Genomic DNA, 22,907 nt, shown 5'->3' on the forward strand with positions numbered 1-22,907 from the left:
CTCACCAGGGGCAGGATGAGGAGCAGATTAGAGGGGCAGGATCACCTCCTTTGAGCTGCTAGCAGTGCTCTTCCTGATGCATCCCAGGGTACCACTGATCTTGGTGACAAGGGCACTGCTGGTCAGGGACAGCTTGCTGTCCACTAGGACACCCAGATCCTTATCCACTGAGCTGCTTCCCAGCACATCAGCCCCCAGCCTGTGCTGCTGCAGGGATTCCTCCCCAGGTGCAGGACGCTACACTGGGCTTTGCTGAATTTCAGAAGGTCCCTGTCAGTGTCCTTCTGAAAGGCTGCACCATCCCAGCTTAGTGTCTGCAGGGAACTTGCTGAGGAGGCTCTTCTTCCCCTTCATGAAGTCATTGGCAAATCAAGTTAAACAATACTGGACCAAGTATTGACCCTTGGGGGATAGCACCAATGACAGGCCTCCAACTAGATCCTGTGCCACTGATTACAACTCTCTGGGATCTGCCACCCAGACAGTTCTCAACCCACCTCACTGTACACTCATCCAGCCTACACTTACTGAGTTTGTCTCTCACAACATCCTCCTAAACAGTGTTGAAAGCCTTGCTGAAGTCAAGGCAGACAGAATCCACAGCCCTACCCTCATCCCTCCAGGTAGCTGTTTCATTGTAAAAGGCAATCAGGTTGGATAAGCATGATGCAGCCTACATGAATACATGCTGTCTGCTCCTGATCCCGTTCTTGCCATCCATGTGAACAGCGATGGCCTCCAGAATGAGGCAGTCCATCACCTTTCCAGTGACTGAGGTAAGGCTGACTCCATGTAGCTCCAGGGGCCCTCTTTGCCCTTTCTGAAGGCTGGGCATGGCATTGGTTTCTTGCAGTCTTCAGACACCTTTCCTGATCTCCATAACCTTTCAAGGATGATCATGAGCAGCCTGGCTATGGTATCCTCCAGTTTTCTCAGCACTTGTGGATGCTTCTCCACCAGAGCCCATGGACTTGTGAATGTCAAGTTCACCTAGCTGTTATATAACCCAATCATCCTCAACCAAAGAAAAGTCTTCCTTCCAGCATTCCCTTAACTCTGGTCTCTGGGTCAGAGATTCCTGAGGGATGATCTTGTTACTGAAGACTGATGCAAAGAAGTTACGTCCTCTGTAGCCAGGGTCATTTCTCCATTTAGTAACAGGCCCATGCTATACTTAGTTTTTCTCATTATTGATGTATTTGAAGAAGCCCTTCTTCTTGTTCTTGACATCCCTGACCAGATTTAATTCCAGATGGACCTTGGCCTTCCTTGCCTCATTTCTACTTACTCTGACAACCTCTCTATATTAATTCCAAGAGGCCTGACCCCACTTCCCTCTCCTGTGTATTTCCTGCTTGCACTTTAATAATGACTATTCTTTGTTTTCATACACACAGGTTTCTTGCACCCTTTGCCCGAGTTTTTGCTTATCAGAATGCATTCCTCAAGGAGACAATCTTTGAATATCAACAAACTCTCTTGGTTTGTGAGAAGCAGACTCTTCCTTTAAAGCACAGATTCAGAAATATCTATTAATTACTTAAAAATACATTTTCTAGGAAGTATTTCCACTTCCTTCAATTATCAGACATTAGACTAACTTGGAAGAGAAATCACACTACTGCTACAAATTAACCAGATCTACTCATTACACAACAGCATTGATTGACATCATGCATCAAGTGAAATATTTTGACACTCTCAACATATAAAAATTTCTTTCACTATGTGAGCACACAAATGTAGCCTAGCAACAGCCAGAGCCAGCACCCTCTTTCACACACATCTAACCCCAATAAAGCCCATCTTTTGTCCCAAGCCCTAGTACGTTTTTCTGGTAGAAAGTAGTAAAAGAACAGCACTCCCAAGAAAACTACGAACTAGACACAAATATAAACACATTAAAAGGTTTTGCAAATTTGGTTTTCAATGCGATCTTCTCTGGTTGCTCAGTGTATATAATCAAATACAAATAAAACCCTCTTTAGCTCCAGAAATATCTAGTGGAGCTTCATTTCAAGTCCAGGAATGTGATCCTCCTTTTTGTTTTACTTCTTACACTCAGGATCCTGAGTTCCATCTCATGGCCACTGTGACAAAGGCTGTACTCTTTTTCACATCCTCAGCCTTCCTTGTTTTTAGGTATGTGTGGAAGTAGAATGCACGTTGCTTGTTCAAAGCACTTGCATTGTCCTCCCAGCCCACATGAGCACCACCAACCTTACCCAAGTTATTCCCACCAACCAGAAACAGAAGTAAGCTGTCTAGGAACAAACCTGTAAAGCAAAGAAGCCGCTCCCTAGGACTCCATGATCCACATCAATTGCCGTTTGGGATACGGCAGTTGGACTAGACTAGTGCCATATGTGCTCCTGGAACAGAGCTTCCAATTTAATTTTATCCAAAAATGAACCAAATACACACCCTGAAGCTACTCCATTATTCAAGTGCAGTAAGGTGGGATAACCAGAAGAATTAGCTTCAAAAAACATACTCATAATGCAACTTCACTGTCCAACATCAGTGCACACACAGCAGCCCACAGTTGAATTCACACTGCATTTGTTACGAAGGGCCAGCACTACACACTTGGAAGGTGCAGGATGCACTGCAGAATGCAATGCAAGCCAACCTGAACCCAAAGAAATCTTGTCTCAATTTCCACAATGTAGGTGTACCTGCTTAAAACCTCCAACACACAAAAGGTTTGGTATCGCTTCCAAAATGCTTGTTTAAAAGTGACTGAAAGAAGTTGTACCAAGTAGTATATTTTAACTGTTTCACACAAGTGGCAGCTGAATTACTTTTATTTTTATGATGTAGAAGTACTTGCTTTTGCAACACATTAAGGGAACACAATCAGGTTAGAAATAAGCAAGTACACCAAGTGTAAGTCAGGTTGAATAAAGATAAAATTTTGGTCACCAGTCCACTGTTTTATTTACAGAACTAGGCAACGTTTTGGCTAATTTACTGATTTATTTTATGGTAATATAAAATGCTCTGTCATCCAGTCAGAGAAATTGCTTGGGTTGTTTACAGGAAATTCTGCCCAAAATGACTTTAAGGCAAATGCTAGTGTGTTCTGTGTGTACTCTGCCTAGACAAAAAAAAAATGAACATTAATATACATTTTCCTACCCAAAGCTTAAAGTTAGTAGTATATAGTATATACACATGTGGGGAGCAGCTTTGTGCTCTCACATATAGCACTGGATGTTATTAACTGAAAATCAGGTTCTTATTTCCATGTTTAAAGGTCACGTTTTCAAGAGCCCTCACTGTTTATAGGACAGACTTTGTACAACAGAGACGTTCAGCTAAAAACAGTGTTCTTAAATTGCACATTTGAATAAGAACATCTGTCTTTTAAAGTCTAGAAGTCTCAGTGAGCAGGTTGATGGCAGGTGCCCACCAAGCTGCCCTATCACTTCCCTCCTAAACAGGACTCCGGAAGAAAATAAGATTTTTGAAAATTATGAGTAATAAAGGCAGCTAAAAAAAGCAAAAACAAAGCCTGTGCATGGAAGCAAAGGAAAATAAAAGACTTATTCCCTCCTTCACATCAGCAGGACATATTCAGCCACTTCCCAAGAAGTAGGGCTTCAGTATTTGTTGAGGTTTCTCCAGAAGACAATTGTCATAGTAACAAATCAAACAGAAAGGCATCCTCCTTCTCTTTTGTCTTAACTTTTATTGCTGAGCAGACCTCACACAGTCTGGAATATCCCTTTGACCAGTTCGGGACAGCTGGTTCTGGCTGGTCCATCTTGAAGCCAGCTGGCATTGGCCCTGTTGGACATGGGAGAACCTTCTGGCAGCACCTCACAGAAGTCACCCTGGTAGCCTCCCCCCAGTAGCCAAACCTCACCACACAAACTCAGAACGTTCAAAGAAGCAAGTGGTTGGTTTTCTGCACATATTTTTTAGATGCGAAAAATAAGAATGACTGAAATGCCTCACCTAATAAGTATAGTTCTGTTTACCCAGAAGTCAAACATCTCCTATTTCTGTATACAAACATATTTTTGAGAGGCAGGGTGAAATCCCAATTGCAGGTATAATAAAGGAGTTTCTCTTCTTAATGACTTATGCCAGCTGTTCCAAATACCCTGACCCAGTGCCTTGAGAAAGTCAGTAAACCTATATAGATTAAGAAATGAGTTTTTATAGTTATAAGAAATTTACAAAATAAATGGTTGCAGGCCAAATGGGCAAGAAAAATCCTTGGTCTTCCTCATCCTACTCTTTTCTGCTTTTCCCTGGCATAAGGAAAGTAGAAGTCAGCTGCATTAATGGCCGCTCTGTATGGGAATTCAATACTGAAACACATTTTTAAAAAACAGTCAAATCTGCAGCCTGAGGCAATTTTGGAAACCTAAGTAAGACATTTGTAAGCCTACCTCCTCCAGACTTTGTGTCAATCCACAAGCATCAGGAAGAAAATCCCAGATTCTACTAGGAACCTCAGGTCTTAAAGATTTTCATTCAATTTACTTGCACACCCAAGTTGTAAAACTCCCCAGCTGAATTGCCACAACGTAATAGTTATTTCCAGAGAGCAGCAGCTAAAATATATAACACATAAAAAAATAAAAAACCAGCAAGCCAGCAAAGACTGCCACACAAGACTATGTGCTTATTACAACCTGGGAGGTTGGATTAAGTTCTCAGGAGATTCCCAGCTCCAGGTATGCTAGAGACAGTCTCTGGCAATCTTCTTCCATTCAGGGGACATACTCCCCAGACCAATACCTCTCTTCCCTTGTGCAGTGCCCCAGTGTTTATAGGGTCTCCGATAGCCAACAGAGCAAAGACGATTTCCCTCTTTTCCATGCCTGCAGCAGGAACAGGCTGACAAAACTGCAAGCCATCAGTAACCACAAATAAGAGAGAAAAATACATAATGGAGGCAAATTATATTTGGAAGAAAACACTGAAGGGAAAGGAACAAAACAGCACTCTTTCATCAGCCGAGACGTCACTTAGTCATGATCTGGAGTGTTCACACCTGCTCTGCTCTGTCACAAACTCCCACAGCTCCAAAACGCGCTGCGGCAGCAGCAGCACCCCAACACCTCTCCTTCTGCCAAGCCTAGGCAGAGTAAGGGGATCGTTTTGTCATTCAAGTTCCCACTTAGTTAATCACTGTGACACCTTCAGATCTCTGCAGTGTATTTCACACAGAATGTCTGCGCAAAGCAAAGCAGCCCCACCAGCCCAGCACAAGCTCCTGAGCTGCTGCCCATGTGGGCAGTCCTGCCCCAGGAGCACTGGGCTTGGCATCCTGACTTACCTGCAAGCTTGGCCCTCTACTAACAACCTGTTCTGGTCACTGCTCCCCATCATTCCTTTTTTTTTTTTTTTAAATCTGTGATATCATAAAGGCCTCAGTTCAGAGAAATTCTTTGGCACATGCTGCTCTGCCTTGGCTAAGGCAGACCCATGCAAGACAGATCTCTGAGCCAAGGAAAGGGACTAACAAGGACTAAGGAGGAAATTCTCCATGGACTTTTTAGGTACAAGGTATCTAGAACAAATACACTTTGAAAGCCCTTTGAAGTGCTGCTCTCAGTGCCTCCACAAACTTGAAAACCTTCAGAAATGTACCTCTGAATGCTTAGCTGAACAGGGATTTGTCAGTACTTTGCTGATCAGAGATCCAGATTATGGGAGCATAACGATTCAGGATATTTACTTTCTGTTCTCTGAAAAATTCTGCCCAATTCCGCCTTTTTCACTGCCTCAGCAAGGGCAATTTATCCATGCGACATCCATGTGGCCCTGTTCCATTCCAGTGTTTGGCAAGTGATACAAGGAATATTTTGTTTCTGTGATAAGCAAAAACATTGATTCTAATGAGATACTTGCTCATTATATAGCATTTTCAATTGCTTAAAACAAGAAAGTTTATATAGCATCTTCCATAAGCAAATTGGTCCTTTCTTTGAGACACCAGTGACAGGAAAATACAGCAACATACCCCTTCATTTGCAAATACAGCTGCACACAGCCACATGGATTGGTGCCAGTAAAACACAAGCTTCTGCCTCCCAAGGAAGTAAAATAACTTCTATAGACTGAAAATGGAGGAGGAATAAACAGAACAGAAACCTGTGTCAGGTCTTGTAACTTGTATTTGTGCCCGCATGTGGTTGAGCGTAGACAGTTTCCAAGGCAAGGCAAGAGGCAGATTTATAAGCATATTTTTTTAATTGTATTACAATTACTGGATTTATGGTTTTCAACCCTGAATGTTCCAAAAGTCCTGAGTACCCCATCCTATTTGGTCAGACATCCTCTTTTGACTTCATAGTATGGAAACTACAGCACTGTCCTGATTCCCAGCTCCTGGTCTTCTGCCACAGACTGTGAATCGCTATCCTACATCCAAATGATCTGGGCAAGTACAGAACCACCCTCTCACACATCCAGAAGCAGGGTGTTTGTCCAAGCCAAACATTATGGCTGTCTCTACACAGCAGCTTGTAACCAAGCTGGTAATGAATCTTTGGCAACTAAGTGCTTAATTTATGGACAAAGCTGTAGTTTATGTTGTTGCAAGGCTAAGCCCTGTACATACACAGCCAACCAGAATTATTTTATGTCTGTACAGTGAGAACTTTCAGCTTCCATACAACTGTAAAGCATGCTGCTCTGAATGCTATAGCAACTCATTACCAGCAGCTTATGTGCAGTATGTTTTTTCTGTCTGCTGCAGTACTTGAATGCTGCTATCAAACCAATTCAGAAAAAAAAATATTACTCCAATTACTCAGTCTTGAACACAACATACCCACCTTTGCTCATCTTACTTCCATCACTGCTCAAAACCTATAAAATCAGTATATCCCAGGTCCAGTGCTTCTTCTGCCAGACTTCCCACAGCAAAGCACTGACTAGTATCCTGACCATCCCCAAAACTTACCAATATCCACCTCAGGTAGGCTCAAATCCCAGCTTGAGACCAGCAAAGTCCTATCTCACCATTCATGCAAAAAACACATAAGCATGTGCTGGAACCAAACAATACATCCCACTGCTGGTGAATTTATCTATTTAATGAGAAAGCACCATTCAGCATAACCAGGTACCAACTCACAGACAAGTCAGCAGGAAAGAGCTCCTGGTACAGGTCAGCTGTTTCACCAGCAAAGAAAGCTGCAACATGGATACCATCACCTGCAAACCATAGAGATGTCAACCCTAGGTGGCTGTAAGATAGAAGAAAGAGGAGAACTATGCTACAGCTATAAACATTAATATTTTGGATTTTTTTTGTGGACTAAGTCTATGAAAAAATTAATTCAATTATTTTTCTGTACTGCTGATAAACCGCCCAAACACAAAATGCTGGCTATTACAAAGCTGTGTTCTTCCCTTCTCTTTCAAAAGATATTTGCTACAGTCCAGATACTTATGTGTATAAATTCAGCCAGGCATGTTTAATGAAAGCTTTACCTTCTATCATTGCATTTTTAAAGTAGAGAATAGGCTGACTTTTACCTTTCAGCATCATAATGAAAAACTAACTCATTCCATGGAATTGAAGAAAATTCTGTGGCTAGCAGAGCCCCATTGAGAGACAGATTATTTATCTACTTGGGCATGCATGCAAGAGTAAACTTGTCACAACTAAAGGGAAAAGGGAAAGGTAGAAAAGTTGCTGCGCCAACAATCTCCTCTTCTAGATCTCTATACAGGCCAGTACAGTAAGAGGTATGGTGTTAGAGCACAGCCAGGCTGGATAATTTGCTGGCCTCTGAATAGGAACCACTGGCAGTCCAGGGTGCTCCCTTGCCACAGCATGGCATGGTCCATGGTCAGGAGTGGGGACGATGCATTCTGGGTGGATGGCCTAGAAAGGAACACGATGCCCTTCAAAACAAGAACCAAAACTGCAGCCACAGACCAAAACAAGTGTAACTAGTGCCAGCTTTCCAGGGACTACATGTTGTCTGGAGCTGTGCATGGCCCAGAGACACCCAGTGGTTGACTGGTACATCACAAGCACATGCAATGAGTGGAAAGGCTAAGGAAAGCATCTCCTCAATTCGAGTATTTAGTAGAACCTTGGGCTGACACGATGCTTCTCTGCTCACCTCCACTTCTCAGACTGGGTGCGAGAATAGATAAGGCCTGGGAGAGAGACCTAATTCTGAAAAGTTACAAACAGCAAGAAAGTGCAGGGAAAGGAGGAACTGGCAAGGTTTCACACTATTCTTTGTCTTTCAGCTGTAGACTGCTACCAACATCCTCTGGCCTTTCCTAAGGAATTTCCTGTGGTCAAGGCACTGCCTTATTTGAGGTCTCTGGCTGAGTTTGGGTAATCATTACCTGAGGTCTGAGATAAAGGCAAGTGCTATGCCACACTGAGGGTCAAATGTCAGCTAAATCTGCTTGTTGAGCTGCTAACATTGCCAGCAGCAGCTGCTTCCTGACTTAAGAGAGATTTAACGGCCCAACAACTCATCAAGGTATATATGCAAAACAAAAGGTATCCCTCCCTCCTTTATATCACTACCAGCATAGGACCAGGCTCTGGACTAGGAAAAAAAGAGAAATAAATCCAACTTGAAACCAGCTTTTAGTAGCTCTAAAAGAGTGTCAGCAGAGGTTTCTTTAACCCAAGTAGCACCAAAGCTGCAGAAGGTGACATGCACTATGGGCCTGCCATGCACTGCCCTCCAGCACTAGGTTTGATTCCATCCAACCCAGCTTTAGGCACTCATGAAACACGCAAGTTCAGCAGATCATCACAGTCAGCTTTTTCTAATGGAAATGGAGAAGGATGAACATCTCTTACCACTAAGATGGAAGTCATTATCTAGATATTAGCATCTCTGCACCTTTTATTTTAGACCCATTAACTAAGTGGCATGTATTAGGAACAGCTGAACTGCACAGGGTCAACTAGACAGGATTAATATTACGTTCCTTTACTTTGCCTGCACTGTTCTCAAATCTGAGTAAGAATGTTCAATTTGGATAAAAGTAAATGTGCTCCCCAGAGACACAGAAATCCATGTTTTAGCTGTTTTGTGGCTCCTTCGGGAAAACAGCAGGATAAACTTTGCTTACAACCCATACCACATACACAAGGATAAATACAACCTTCATCCAAATGCCAATTTCCAGCAAAGACAACTTTTTTTTTTTTTTTAAGAAGAACTGAATTGCACTTTTTCTAAGAAAACAGTGCTTTCTGGAAACAGCAACGATATCATAGCAAGGGAGAAGTAACAGGTTAAGAGCATGAGAGGGTGACCTTACTGTGATCATTCTACCTAAGAGACTTCAGAACAGTTCCGTTCCCTGGCAGAAGGCTCAAAAATGCAGCAGCACTAGTAACCCAGAAACACCAGGGTGACTAACTCGTGTTCAATCAACTCAGAAGCTCAGGGGAAACAACAAAGGCATCAAACGGGACACAGATCAGCCAGGCAGATGCAATATGGCAGCACAACCTGGACTCAAGCCATAGCTCCTTACGCTGAATTGCTGGCACCTCACTTTCGGCCTCGCTCCTCGCATCTCATAAAATAAACCCTCTTTTAACAGAGGTTTGACCTGCTCATGAACAATTCTGATAATCATAGGTGTCCTCAGAACACAAGCTGATCGTAGCATATCAATGACAAAAAAAACAGCACAGGGAGATTTTATGTTCCAACATTCCTGGCCCTCAACACGCAGTGAAGTGAGGGAAACATCTCCAGCAAAGCAGGAAAACTCAGACAGAGCAGCTGTATAAACCTGAGAAAACAGGGGCAGGCAAGGCTGATCACTGAGAACAGCATGACTAGCATGAAATGGGAGCACAAACAAGCCCAGAAGGCTTGAGGTCCTCCTACAAGCAGAAGGCAGCTAGCCCCCTTAAATCACACTCAGTATCTGCTCCTGTGCTCTGCTATTGAATTGGCAAAAATAAAATAAGAACAGGCAAGGGACAGAACTAGGCCAGCTGCAGCCTCCTTCTCTCAGTTGCTCCCAGCTCCAGCTTTCAGTATTTGCCTCTCTTCAGCCCTGCTCATGACCCTTCCACTTCTACTACCCCCTCCATATAACTCAGATTTGAGGCACTTACTCCACAGAGTACAGAGAAACACTGACACTCACATACTCATCAGTGGCACACATAAGCAACAAAAAATTAAGAGAGAAGGCTCCTTCTTCTCCCTTCTCCTATGTCATTAAAGCATCATTGTTTTCTCTGTGAAGTTTTTTAAGAGAAAACAGAAATGAAACTAAATGGGAGGGGTGTAAAAAGTGTCTGGTACAAAATACCGTATGTGCAATGTCTCTTCTCTTCCATGAGCTGCAAAAGTAAACAGCACCTTCTCTGGCAGGAGCAACAGGGCTGTCTTATGTAATCATGGGATGGAGGGAGAGGAAAGGGTCAGGAAAAACACACACTGCCCACTATTCAGAGAACTGCTCCTTTCAGCAGCCATGAGTACGAAGACTGCAGAAGTGACAGCTTTGCTACCTCCCTGCCCAGCTGGCTCTCTGACCTGCCTAGAAGCAGCGTCCAAAACCACGGGAAAGGCTGGCTTTGTTTCCAGCACTGCTGGCTGGTGGCCTTATACACAGGATGACAGAACGCTGCTCCTCTCACAAGTTATGATGGGGCAATTTATTTTCATTGGCATGAGCAGAGAAGGAGAGCCAGTCTGATCCACCCTGCAGCAGCAGGACACTGTGAAAGGCAATTTTGCACATGTACTTCATGCAGTCATAACACACTCATACACCTCATACGGTCATTGCACACACCCTGTCTTAGAACAAAAGCGTTCAGCAGAGACCTGTGCCTTCAGAAGATGAACCAAGACATCTACAGTCAGAATTTTCAACCTTCCACACTCCCTATCCGTGTGCTGTTACATCAATGTAAAAGCTTGTTTTGACTCCCTTCATAGCTATCACCTACCTATTCTCTTACATTTCCACAGCAGTCTGCCCTAAAAAGTCACCAGAGGATTTTCCCACCCTGTTGACATAATTTCCTCCTCGTTGACACATCCTGTCCAGTCAACACCACTCGGACAAGCTGCAGACTCTGTGCTGCATAGAATCTAAGATTCATCCCAATCCATCAACCCTTGCTGGCAAATCAAGGCCAAATAGAGAGCAACAACGTCCTGTGCCTCTGTGGCAATTCAAACTGTTCCACAGTAAATCTATAAATTTACTTTTACAGTCACACTCTGCTCCCATCACCTGCACAAGGTATGCACTTGCACTCAACGTTACAAAACACCCACCACAGGCTTTTTGCAACCTCACTGACTTCTTCGCTTCCCAGTCCCCCAAATTTGTTGTGTCCACTCTGACCCTTAAGACTTAACACTCTTAAGTCTTAAGACTTAACTTGGCATATCGGATTTCAGAAAACCTTCTTCCTCCACAACATTTGCAGCAGTTTTCAGTAAGTCCCTTACACACCAGCTCTTCCAAACTGTGGCTCAGAAATGGGTTCTGTTTGCCACAACATCCATGCAGCTCACCAACTGTTTAGTTCTGTGGTAGCAGCATCGTATGTAAATCCTTGCATATGGCAAATCAAAACAAGAAGCTCCAAATTAAAATTTAAAAAAAAAAAAAGCCTCCAAGCAAACAACTTAAATGACTACTAAAACCATCAATGTAACAGCTACAATAGCAGTACTTTGGAGAGGATTTTTCTGGAGCTTTTTATTATTATTATTATTATCTTATCTGCAGAAGGCAAGCCAAGAAAACAGAGAAATAGATGGAACCAAGCCCTGCATCTGAGCAAGCTCTCTAGAAGCAAATACAGACACGTTTCAGGGCTGGCAGAACACTGTGCTGAAATTAAGTGGCGTGGGTTGTGACGGAAACACAATTTTTCAGATCTGGTAATGCATGCCAGTGAATAAAACTTACACAGGCTGTACAGCAGCACCTAAATATTTGTCCTACTGCTGTTCATCCACAGCTGGCACACATTCAGAGACTACAAAGACAAAGCCAAACCAAAGCTCAGACTGACTTTCCTACCTCCAATTTGCATTGCACTTTTCCCTCCAGGGATCTTTCATGGCTTGGTTTGGATTCCATCCCAGCTCAGTCCCAAACAGAGAGATGTATCAAACAATATCAACACACTGACACATTTCATTTTGAATTTAAGTATTTGAAATTACTTTGAATGCACATTCGTGACATTTCAATACTCTTCTGGATAACTTTTTAATCCACCCATTTCTCACCCCATGAGTAGACTGTAGGGCAGTGGGTCAAAACTAAAACCAGGAAACTCCACCAGGACAGAATGCAAGCTCTTTGGGTGGAGTACTGTTTGCCCATGGGAAATTACATCGCCAGCTATCCAAAATTTGGTTGTACCAAATACTGTCCACCATGAGCAGGACACAGCCATGAGTCAGCAGCAGAAGGAGACTCCATGACGCAAATAAGTCAGTTCTGACTTTCACCCCTTTCACTGCAGGGGCAGATAAGGGGACAATGAACTACTAAATGCCTTGAAAATGCAGAGCAAATGTGAAGGGCCAGAGCAACACTGCAACTTAATCAAAAGCCTGCTGAAAAAACAAACTACATACCTACAAGGAAATACTATCAGGAGGGGTCATCAAAACCATTTTGCTCACTGTAATAAACAACTTGGACAGCAGTAAAGGACAGCTGGCTCTGCACCCACAGCAGCACTTCCCTTCAGAATGATTCCCATTCATTGGGGTCATTGGGGTTTCCATTGCCAAAAGCCACAGAGTGCAAAAGCAGTCTGACTTTGGATGAGTCCTTGCTAGGACTGAAACTTGCAGAGGTGAATTGGGTGCGCAGAGGAAGAATTCTAGCAAGGGAAAGAAAAAAGGCAGAAAACAATGCTTAATAAACTGTAAATACTTCCTTACAGAAAATCTTGTGTGTTCTTACACTGGCTAAAACAATGGCCCAGAACTGGTTCTCCTTTCGTAATACAGTACAAAAGAACCTGAAACCAATATTGTCTAGCAACGGCTCATTGTGTGTCCCATGAATTAAGGCTTTGGCAATAACCCAGCAGCCACAAGGCTTATGACAGCTTTCTCAGGAACTTATGAGAATTTGACTTCTTTCCAATAAGGCCCTTAGGTTCCCAGAGGAATCCTCAAATAGTTTTTCAAGCCCTAGGAGTCAGGCCAGTGACAGCAAAAAGAGGATACCCAAAAAGCACTGCAATGACATCCCACAGCAGAGCAGGAATGCAGGCAAGCAATAAAACTGATGCTAAACAGATCCGCAATAAACTGGCCCCAACTGTAATTTGAACTGTAGGGCACTGCCAAAATGAAATGGTCATTTACTGTCAGAGAAAGCAAAGAAATGTAAAACCTCAATAGAACAGTAAGAGATCACAGACAAATTTTAGAAAGCCTAACACCGCATCTAGATGAAGAAAGCTTCTCTTCTACTTCTGAGCGTAACTCTGTGTCCTCACCTCTAGCAGGGGACCAGGATGTACTGGGAAATTCTTGCTTTCTGCTATAAAGGCATTATATTATCCATTCCCCGAGTAAGAAATTCTCTTGTGTGTGACAAAGAAGTCCTAGTCATCCCAGAATCCCTTTCCTCCAGATGTCCTGATTCCGTGACAAAGGCAGAATGCCCACAAAACAGTAGCAGTACAAGCAAAGCTGCTGCAGCACAGCTCCAGCCCACTACCACCACGACTGAAGTTAAGAATGCTGGAAATAGGGCACCATGCTGGCACTTCTCTACAGCAGCAACAGCTCTTCTGTGCTCCAAATGCTGTTCTTCGATCCATAAAGTGGCTGCACATGTGCTGGGGGAAAAGCCATTCTTTCATCCACATACCATTTTGTTTTGCAGAACAGAAGGAAAAATGTATTTGTTCAGCAAGTGTTTTAAGAAGGCAAATCACTTCTGCTTTAAACTGACCACACACTGTGGATGTTACTCAACAGAGAAGCAGAAAAACACCTCTCCTTTGCAGAAATGCAAACACACCTCTTGTGTTTGGTTGGGGCTCTGGCCCCATTGCAGACAGGTGGGATTCTTTGTGTGACACTGCCCATGGCTAAGATTCACCCACACTGCAGATAAAGTGCTGCACAACTCAGTTTTTACAGAGCTAAACAGAATTTATACACACGTTCATCTTCCAAGGCTTCTCAGTACCAAAAGAAAAAGCTATCTTTCACAGGATACAGGCACTTTCTTAATATGAAGCTTTTTAATTTTTTCCCTACTGAGAATGGCAAACGTTGATGAATCAAGAAAAGAAGCAAAGCACCTTGACAAGGTCACAGAGGGGGCTTTTAGGAGAAAGCCGTGGCTGGGGGGACATCCCAGGGTAAAGAACTCATGTCCATGCTCTCAGCATATCACTCATCAGGCCAGGTGGATACAAGGGTGAAACATGCAAAGATGCCTTCTTTTATGCCTATTTTGAAGACAGCAAACTTAAGGAATCAAAATAATTTGGGGGGACCCAAAATACTCAGGATATCCTAAAAGGGAAGAGGAAAAGTGCTCTACAGATAGTTTTGGGGAGAGCAGAGACATACAAAGTACCCTTTTAGATCAGGCTGGATTTTTAGGTTTGAAGGAAAGCTGCAAAAAAAACTGCAACCTTAATCTCATAGTTCTTTTTATTTAGTCCAAAAATTAATGCAAAACCCCAACCAAACCCAGCAGTCCCTGGGCACAGCTCAAGCAGCCTGTTGTTCCAGGAGGATTTATCAATCACCACAGACAACCCCCTCTGATCAGGTCTTATGATTGAAGGCTGTACTTTATTATTCCCTCACACCACGACCAAGCAAAGCAGCAGCAGTGCTATCAGATCAGACAAAGGAGCTGCTGCCCTTCAGAGCAGGCTCCTGAGTAAGTGCTCCCTGATGTGCACACGGGTGTGATTTTGCTGCACACAGTGGGAACGCCAGAGTAACCACACCACGTGTGCCATGACTGGCTGAGTTTAAAGAGGCATCGCAACCCAAACCCAGGAAATTCAGAAGTCAAGCTGGTCTTGTATGCTGAATTTATCTGAACTTCTAGACTATTTAATCTGGTAGTGGTGCTGCATTCCCAAACACTATACGAGAGCCAGAAAGTGCTGAGCTGCTGGGTAGAAGTGGGAGATGATGGAAAACTCAGTGAAAGCAAGCCCCCCATGGCTCCAACCCAGCTCCACCACACTGTGCTCCACCACTGTGCAGCCCTCAGGGCTTCTCTGCAGCAAGTTGGAGATCCTCCCTCAGTCCTGGGGCTACCACACCCCACAGCTTCCCAATGCTCTGCTATACCAGCACCGCTGTGTTATGATGAAAATGCTAGAACTGGCTCTTGAATAAAAAGGAAATTCACCTGCAAGCAAAACAACTTCAAAATCCATATTCATAAAAAGTGTTTGAGGAATGTAGAGGCCTCTCTCCTTTACCCATTGAAACACAACAGTTCTTGGGTCTTTCATATAAAACATGCCGCAATTTCTTTCTTTCCTGCAGCGCAGTCACTGTGCATGTGTCTACCACTGTATTACCTCAATATTTTTGCTCAAAAAAGCACTTCCCTAACAAAAAGGAATTCACTCGTACAAAGCAAACTGTATTACTTCTGCAAAATTTCATTTGAGAATCCACAGCTAAAGTGCAGGACCCCTACAGTTCCCAGTCCTGCAGTGTGATAGCTTCAGCATCCCTTGTGAGATGAAGCATGTCACCTTAATGTATGCTTAAGGTGAGAGAACAACCAAGCTGATGGGCTTCATCACCCTAAGGACACAGAAAGTGACATATTTAATCTGATGAGAGGCAGTAAAGCAGTGTCTCTTAATATTTTATGAAACATTTGGCTGTTTTTAATTTTAAAAACAGCAGCTCAATAAACAAAGCAATGGAGGATTCCCTGTGGATGGCACTATGATAGGTGCACAGCAGCCCACTCTGCTGAGTGATAACATCGTACCCAATGCATCAAGTCTGTCCTCCTCCCCACATCCATGCTGGAAGGCCCATATACTGGGAGGTCTCAGGCTCCGCACACTACCAGGGACTTTTCTAGAAACAGCTGTCTTTCACCAGAATACAGCGCATAGCAGAGGCAGCTTCAAAAATGGTTTAAGACATCCAGCTTTCATCTAGCACCTTAATCTGGACACAACAGGCTGACATGCCCAAGCTGAAGAAGTTGCTTTAATCAGAAGAAATATATTTTCTTCCCTATTTGCCCAGTTCTAAAACAAGATTATGGACACAGACTGACATAAAATGCAAGCATCCCACTTCATTACTACTGCACACTTGCTTTAAGTTTATCTGCTTCCTTAAGCAGCCACTACTGGCCACTGTCAAGAGATAAGGTACTCAGCAAGATGGATCTTTGCTCCTACTTACAGCAATCACTTTCTATTCCCACTCCCATGAAGGCTTGAAAGATGCAAGACTGGCCAGAAGACAAATGGAAGAAAAAGTCTGAACACCAAGTTCAAATACAGACATAAATGTCCCCCAAAGGCCCAAAGGATAGCCTTCAGCAGAGCCTGCTCTTTAATCCTGTGCTCCAAATACATCCATCACCACTTATGAGAACTTCAGAGATAAGACTTAAAAATAAGTTAGAACATCTCCCCCCCATTCCTTTTCATTGGAGTTCAGAAACTCATACTACAAGAGGGACGGCTTCCTACAGTGACTTTAAAGATAAACCCTGATGGGAGGGGGCCTGTGTATTCACCCAAAGAAAAGGGTTCCCAGCCAAAGGCAGGAAAGCACAGCAGAGACAAAAGCACATCCATGAGCTCAGTGGAAATACACAGTCCTCTCACCACGGAAGAACACCACCTTGGGGCTTTCCCCTTCAAGGATTAATAATTGACAAGTCCTGCGCTCACCTCAACTACACAGTCCATTCTTCACTCTGGGGAAAAAAAGATTCTGCAGAAATTAAATGCACTATCCCAAGAAAGGGATTATTTTGTCATCTGAAGACACTTACATGGAAGAGTAGAGCTGATGGGCAGTCTTGTGATCTTTCTGATTAAAATGCTGCCTCAGGATATTACTCTCCCCCTCCGACATGAAACAGTCAATTAGGCTGTGATATATTCATGTAATAAAGACTTTTTCTTATAAAATATGTCAGTCTAAGACTGGCAATAGTTTTGCCTTGAAGTCACCTTACTAAGAAGAAACATGACAGATAAATCCAGTTTTAAACTAGTTAAATTTTAAACTTGCATCTGAGGAAGCAGAAAAGCAGGGAATAGACACATCTGTTTTTCAATCCCATCACAGTGCTTTAAAAAAAAAAAAAAAAAGGAGGGGACAGGAGGGCTTCACTTCCATGAAGACACATCTTACCCTTTCATTATTAATTTTATCTACACGTGCATATATACACACACATATACAAGTACACTTACCTTTCACCTGCAGCAATCTCTACAAGTACAAGAGCATACTAAACTGAACAGCACAAAAATATGTTCATGGCTTCAGACACAATGATGTCCCAGGGTCGCCATCCTGATCAGGATGACCATCCTGATGGCTCTCAGACCACTCTCCTAGACCACATTAAAAATACAAGTCATTATTGAAATAAAAACTGTCTTTGTGGACCATCCACCCCTAGCCAGAACACCACTTCAGCTCTCACTTGTAAGCACAGCCAGGATCATGGATGGTCCAGCTATGCTTCTCCATAGCCATGTCCTGCCTCCAAGGGCCCAGAGGAACAGCTCTTGAACATGAGGCAGGGATGGCTTCGTAAATCTTAGGAAGTTACAGAATTCCACCACTGCTCACCATCTCTCCCAGTCTGTTGGCAGGAGCAATCTCCAAACATGCCCCAGAGATCCTCAAAGATATCTTCATGAACACCTGGATGCCAGGAGTCCCAAGCAGAGAGCACCATCCCAGCATCCTGACTCCTGTCCAGTGAAGCAGAACAAAATCTCTGCCCCACAAAAATAACATGAATAACAACATCTCTACCCCCTTCTCAAGTAATAGGCAGCAATCTTTACACCTAACACAAGAACGTCTTAAATAATTTTATGGGAAAACATTTGCATTTTTGGATGCATCTACAGGACTTCCTCAAATACTCTATTTAGCAGAGACATCTGTTACTCAATATATATATATATTTCATTTAAATCCCACCCTCTGAATCCTTTCCATCAGTTGTCAATAATGAAGCTTTGTGTGCAAAACCAAGTGCATTCTGCCCCCATTAGGAAGCCAATTACAGCAGGAAAAACAAGCAATTAACAAGGTGCAAAATAAACATCTTGCCACCTGCCTTTTAATAGCAACCCCGCTTCAAACAAGTCACAGTCTCAGCACAGCTTAGAGAATTGGCAACTGATATATGTATTTATGCAGCAGCTGTTCTTCATTGCAACAAATATTACAGGCTTACCAGATAAGGTCAGCATATTTAAAAAAACATATAGCAAGTATTAAAACCTGCTTTGAGGCCCTGAATGCTGCTTTTAATGAAATCAGCAGCATCAGGCTTGTATGGTATTACACTAGAGCTGCAGTCACATCCCCAGCTTAGAGAGATTTCTCCTCATTTCTCCTTGCTTAGCAGCTTCAGTATTTGTTTTGCTAAATCCAGGGGCCTGAGCAGCTCTTAAACAGTGTGTGGGGCAACTAACAACACAAAGCTCTACACAGCAGACAAATCTTTCCTGCTTCCATCATCCCTGCCTCTTCTCCTTGGCCTTCTCCACTCCCTACCTTCACACCACTACACCCAATTGCACTGTGGGGCTGAGGGAAAAAAAGTCACTCGCTAAAAAAATACAAAACAAAACTCAAGGGGAAAACGAATCTATATTCTGTCTTCAAGCCTTCATGCTATAGAGCAGAAAGGAAGACTTCCAAAGACACCCTAGGTAGCTCCAGAGGGAGCCACTTTCCTTCACCTTTTGTGGAACAGTATGAATGACACACTTCAGAGTAGTTAACCAGGACTAGAGAAAGCCCAAGAGTATGTCTTCAGGATTTAGCAAGCTTGGACTGGAAAATGTGCCTGGAAAAATAACAGCCAAGCTTCATCCTGCATGTTTGTTTGTCTTTGTATCCTTCCCTCTTGCTCTGACTCTGCTGCTATGTAAATTATTTATATACGTTAAACTTTCCATGTCACATTTCAGTTCCTGACTAATGTCCTATTTAACTGCTCAATGCACAATTCATGTGCATCTCTTCTTCTTATGAGTCTTCCCTCTCTGGCCTCGTTGGGATCTGAGGAATAAAACATTGAATATGGTACTTTTGCCATTGTGCACAGCATTCTGAGTGTTAGTTGGAGATGGAGAGAAAATTGTTCACATTCTTTCTCTAAATGACCACAGGGAGCAACAGGGAAGAGAGCTTTTAACTCCAAGCAGGGCCAACAGAGCTACCCACAGCTTTACAAAAGTCTGCATCATGATCAATAGTACTAAAACAATCCTTCACCGAAAAGTTCTCCTAAAAAGTCCCGTATTTAAATAACAATTCACTACCCTTGAATACAACTGGCAAGTCAGATCTTAAAGGATCCACATCTTCAGTTCTGGTCATTATTTACACGTACACAGAATAAGCAAAGTCAGAAGAAGGGGAACAACGACAGGAGGTGCAAGTGGTGAGAGGTCAAAATTTTACAGGCTCGTGAGGGTGCACACCTAAACCTGACCTACTGCAGCCACCAAAATAAAAAATACCTTTTAGCTACCAGTTTCTCAGCTACCAGTGCAAGTGCAGAGATCTCACAAGTCTTTCCTCCAGCCCTAATTACAGAGACAAGGTCAGAAAAGACGCAATCTGCCAGAATGAGCTGCAGGAGGTCATATGGCCACTCTAGCTACAGAAGTATTTTAGGAGTAGTTCAATGAGTCAGGTCACTTAACTGACTTCATTTCTGTTTGTTTTTTAAACAAGCAGCAATATTTTCCCTTATGTTTTGTGGATGGGAGAACAGGAAGCATGGTCTACTCCTTAATCACCAGCCTAGGATTTCAGTACACATCACTTACAATGCCATGGATCAGTGATGCCTAGCTGCATTTTATAGATCTAAATCCACCAAAAAATGCCAAGGAGCATCATCACAACAGTGACAGAGGGTCAGAACACTGTCAGCTTTCAGAAGCTGTTCAGATCACAGGAAGAAGGCGGGTGTATTATCTGCACTGCCTCACAACAAATCCACACGTGACAGAAGCTGCTCCAGCTGCACATCAAGAAAGCAGCCCACAGTTCTCAAGCTTTCTTCAACTCAATTAATTCTAGGGCAGCCTCTTCTGCTTAATGCTGATGAGGGCTCCAGTGGGCTTTCTGACCAGCAGGCTGCCTGAAGGCCCAAAGAATCAGCAGTTTGAGGACTGCTGCTTATTGAAGGTGGCAAGAGACCAGAAATGTGGTAAGAACTTACTGTGAGAAAGAGTTGCACTTCTAGCTCTAGGAGCTGAGATTTCACTTCTTGCAATTCTTCTTTAAAGGATGCTTAAAGAGACCCAATTCTTGAATTCTTTAAGGCCTCTTCAAAAGGATGGTTGAAGAGATCAGATTTCACTAAATGCTAACAGCTGAGTGTCATCAGTACCCAGCTCACCTGAACAAGAGTGGAAAGCTGGCAACACCACAAATGCTCAAGCTGCAGTCCTCCTAATCAGTGTGAGCTACAGCCCATAAAACACTGATTAATTCCCAAATAGTCACATGTGTGCACATTCCCCCTCAGCTCTTCTAAACAGACTTCTGCAGTTTGGCAAACGGTCAGATTAAGCAGAGAATGTTTTCGGTATGTAGCAGTCTCTCCAGGTCGTAGTTCATAAAAATCTTTACAATTTCTAGGATCAAAGCAGGTACAGCCATGAAAGATCTATTAGTTCATGAGGTCCATCACCCAGCCAAAGCAGGTTACCCAGAAAAGACATGAGGAAGTTAAAGTAATGGTGTTTGAGCAAGCCAAGTACATTTTTTCTTTGAAAAAAAGATGCTAAGCAAAGTCAGATATGTGAACTAGGTCCAAAAGTTAAAGTTCAGTTTTGTTTTTAAGAAATAAGCAATCACATTTCTACAAGGCAGCTAGAAAATGCTAACCTATATCTAATGATGTGGCTTACCTATGAAGCCCAGCTCCAGCCCCTCTTTCTCACTCTCAATTGCAAATTTCCATCTCCAAACACAAATGCCTTTTACCACACAGCTCAGTAAGAAAATTACTTTGGAGCCCTGGTGCTGAAAATGCATCAAAGCACAATCTTCAAATTCTCAACTCCCCACCCCCTCCAGCCACCAAAAAAAGAAAGAAATCAAAGGATAAGAAGGAAAGACACAGTTTGGCTCCCACTGGCCTACAATAACAATAATGATCATAATCTAGAGATCGCAGGAGGTTCGTCTACACTCCATGCCAAGTCAATTCGCTCCATTCACAACTGCGCATAATTATTCCTGGGACTGCAAAAATTACTGTCTTTTCACTAGCAATAGAACCGTAAAAATGCTTTCAACCTCAAGCCCTTATTTATTAAAACAAAACTATTTGCTCTTTTGCAGTTCATGTTAGGTCTGGCATTTCTGTGCAGAGGGTCAATAATCCAGTCGTTCAAAAAATAGTCACGAAAGACGTATTAACATAAGCTGTGCATTAAGACACAATTATTTATATGCCTGACATTAATGGCTCTGCGCTCTGCACCGTATCAACCAACTCACAGATACTTTAGCAGGAAAATAACAACACTTTAGGAGAATTTTTGCTCTCCCAAGGACAATTAGCATAACGCTAACGCTGAAACGAGAGAGCAATAAGGACTGACAGAGTAATGCCTCATCCCAGAGTCTCCAGAACAGCGTTGCCTGTCCCCAAAGTTTGTGCCCATCACAGCACGCTTCCCCCTTTGCTAAGCACACACAGCCCGTGCCTAATGCTTCCCCAATCCTTAGATTAATGAAATACGAGTAAAGCAGTTTCAAGATGCATTATCCTCTGTCAGCAGACCTCCCCGGCGCGGGTGCCCAGCGGGACCGGCCGCGCTGCCCGCCGCAGGTTGCCCCCCGAGCCGGGGGAGCGGCCCCGGGCCCCGCCGAAAGGCTCCCCTGGGTGCGGGCACCGCCGCGACAGCAGGCGGTGCCCGGGGACAGCGCACACCTCCGGGAGCCGGGCCAAGCACAGGTCACGGCAGGGCGGAGCGGCATCGCGAGTTAACGGGACGGCGCCGCATCCCAGCCGGCCTCGGAGTTTGGAAACTCCCGGCAAACCCGCAGCCACCGCAGCGCCCGCAACTCGGCCGGGGCTGGAGGGCGAGTGCCACCAGCGAGACATCGCCTGTCCGGGCTGTGCGGAGCCGCGGAACAGCCCCGCGGCGCCGGGAGCGGGCTGCGCGCCGGGCTGTGCCGCCGCCTCCCGCCGAGGGAGCCGCCGAACCGCGGGCAAACAGCCCCGAGCGACGCGGCGAGGCTGCGCTGACAGGGGCGCGACACGGCGACAGCGGCGGCTCCCACCGCCCCCCGTTCCCCTGCCCCGGGGGAGCGAAGGACACACCGCGCCGGCGCTCCTGCCCGCGGAGCGCGGGGCTGCCGAGGGGCACCCCGGCTCACCCCTCAGCCCTGCCCGCCGGGATGCCCACCCTTCACCCCTCCGCCGGACCGGGCGGGCGGCTGCCGCGCCGCAGCCACCAGTTGCGCTTCCCGCTGCGGTACCTCAGCCAGGACGGGATGACAAGTCCGCCCGCCGCCGAAGCCCTCTCGCAATGCAACAAGTGCCCGCCCGGGCGCGGCGGGAGGAGGCGGCGCGGGGGCGGTCGCGGTGCCGCCGCTCAGCGCTCGGGGCGCCCCGGCTGCCACTCACCGCGCCGCGCGCCCAGCGCCGCCGCGAGCCCGTCCCCCCCGCGCGCGCGCGCGCGC

At 44.5% G+C, this 22,907-nt stretch overlaps 1 protein-coding gene across 13 annotated transcripts in view; it reads right to left on the reverse strand.

Moving 5' to 3' along the window:
* Window positions 1-22,891, reverse strand: part of TSPAN4 (tetraspanin 4) — a 415,828-nt gene extending 392,937 nt beyond the window's left edge. Inside the window, exon 1 of one of the 13 annotated variants that reach the window (XR_015288709.1) lies at window positions 20,428-20,658. The gene's annotated coding sequence lies outside the window, so the exon portion shown is untranslated. Of the gene's footprint in view, window positions 1-20,427; window positions 21,904-22,703 lie in introns of those variants that run through there. The other 12 variants (XM_086895703.1, XM_086895711.1, XM_086895707.1 and 9 more) reach the window with 12 other exon arrangements.
* Window positions 22,892-22,907: the final 16 nt, after the last annotated feature.

Source organism: Cyanistes caeruleus, chromosome 6, assembly GCF_971803275.1.
Source record: "Cyanistes caeruleus chromosome 6, bCyaCae1.hap1.1, whole genome shotgun sequence".
NCBI lineage: Eukaryota > Metazoa > Chordata > Aves > Passeriformes > Paridae > Cyanistes > Cyanistes caeruleus.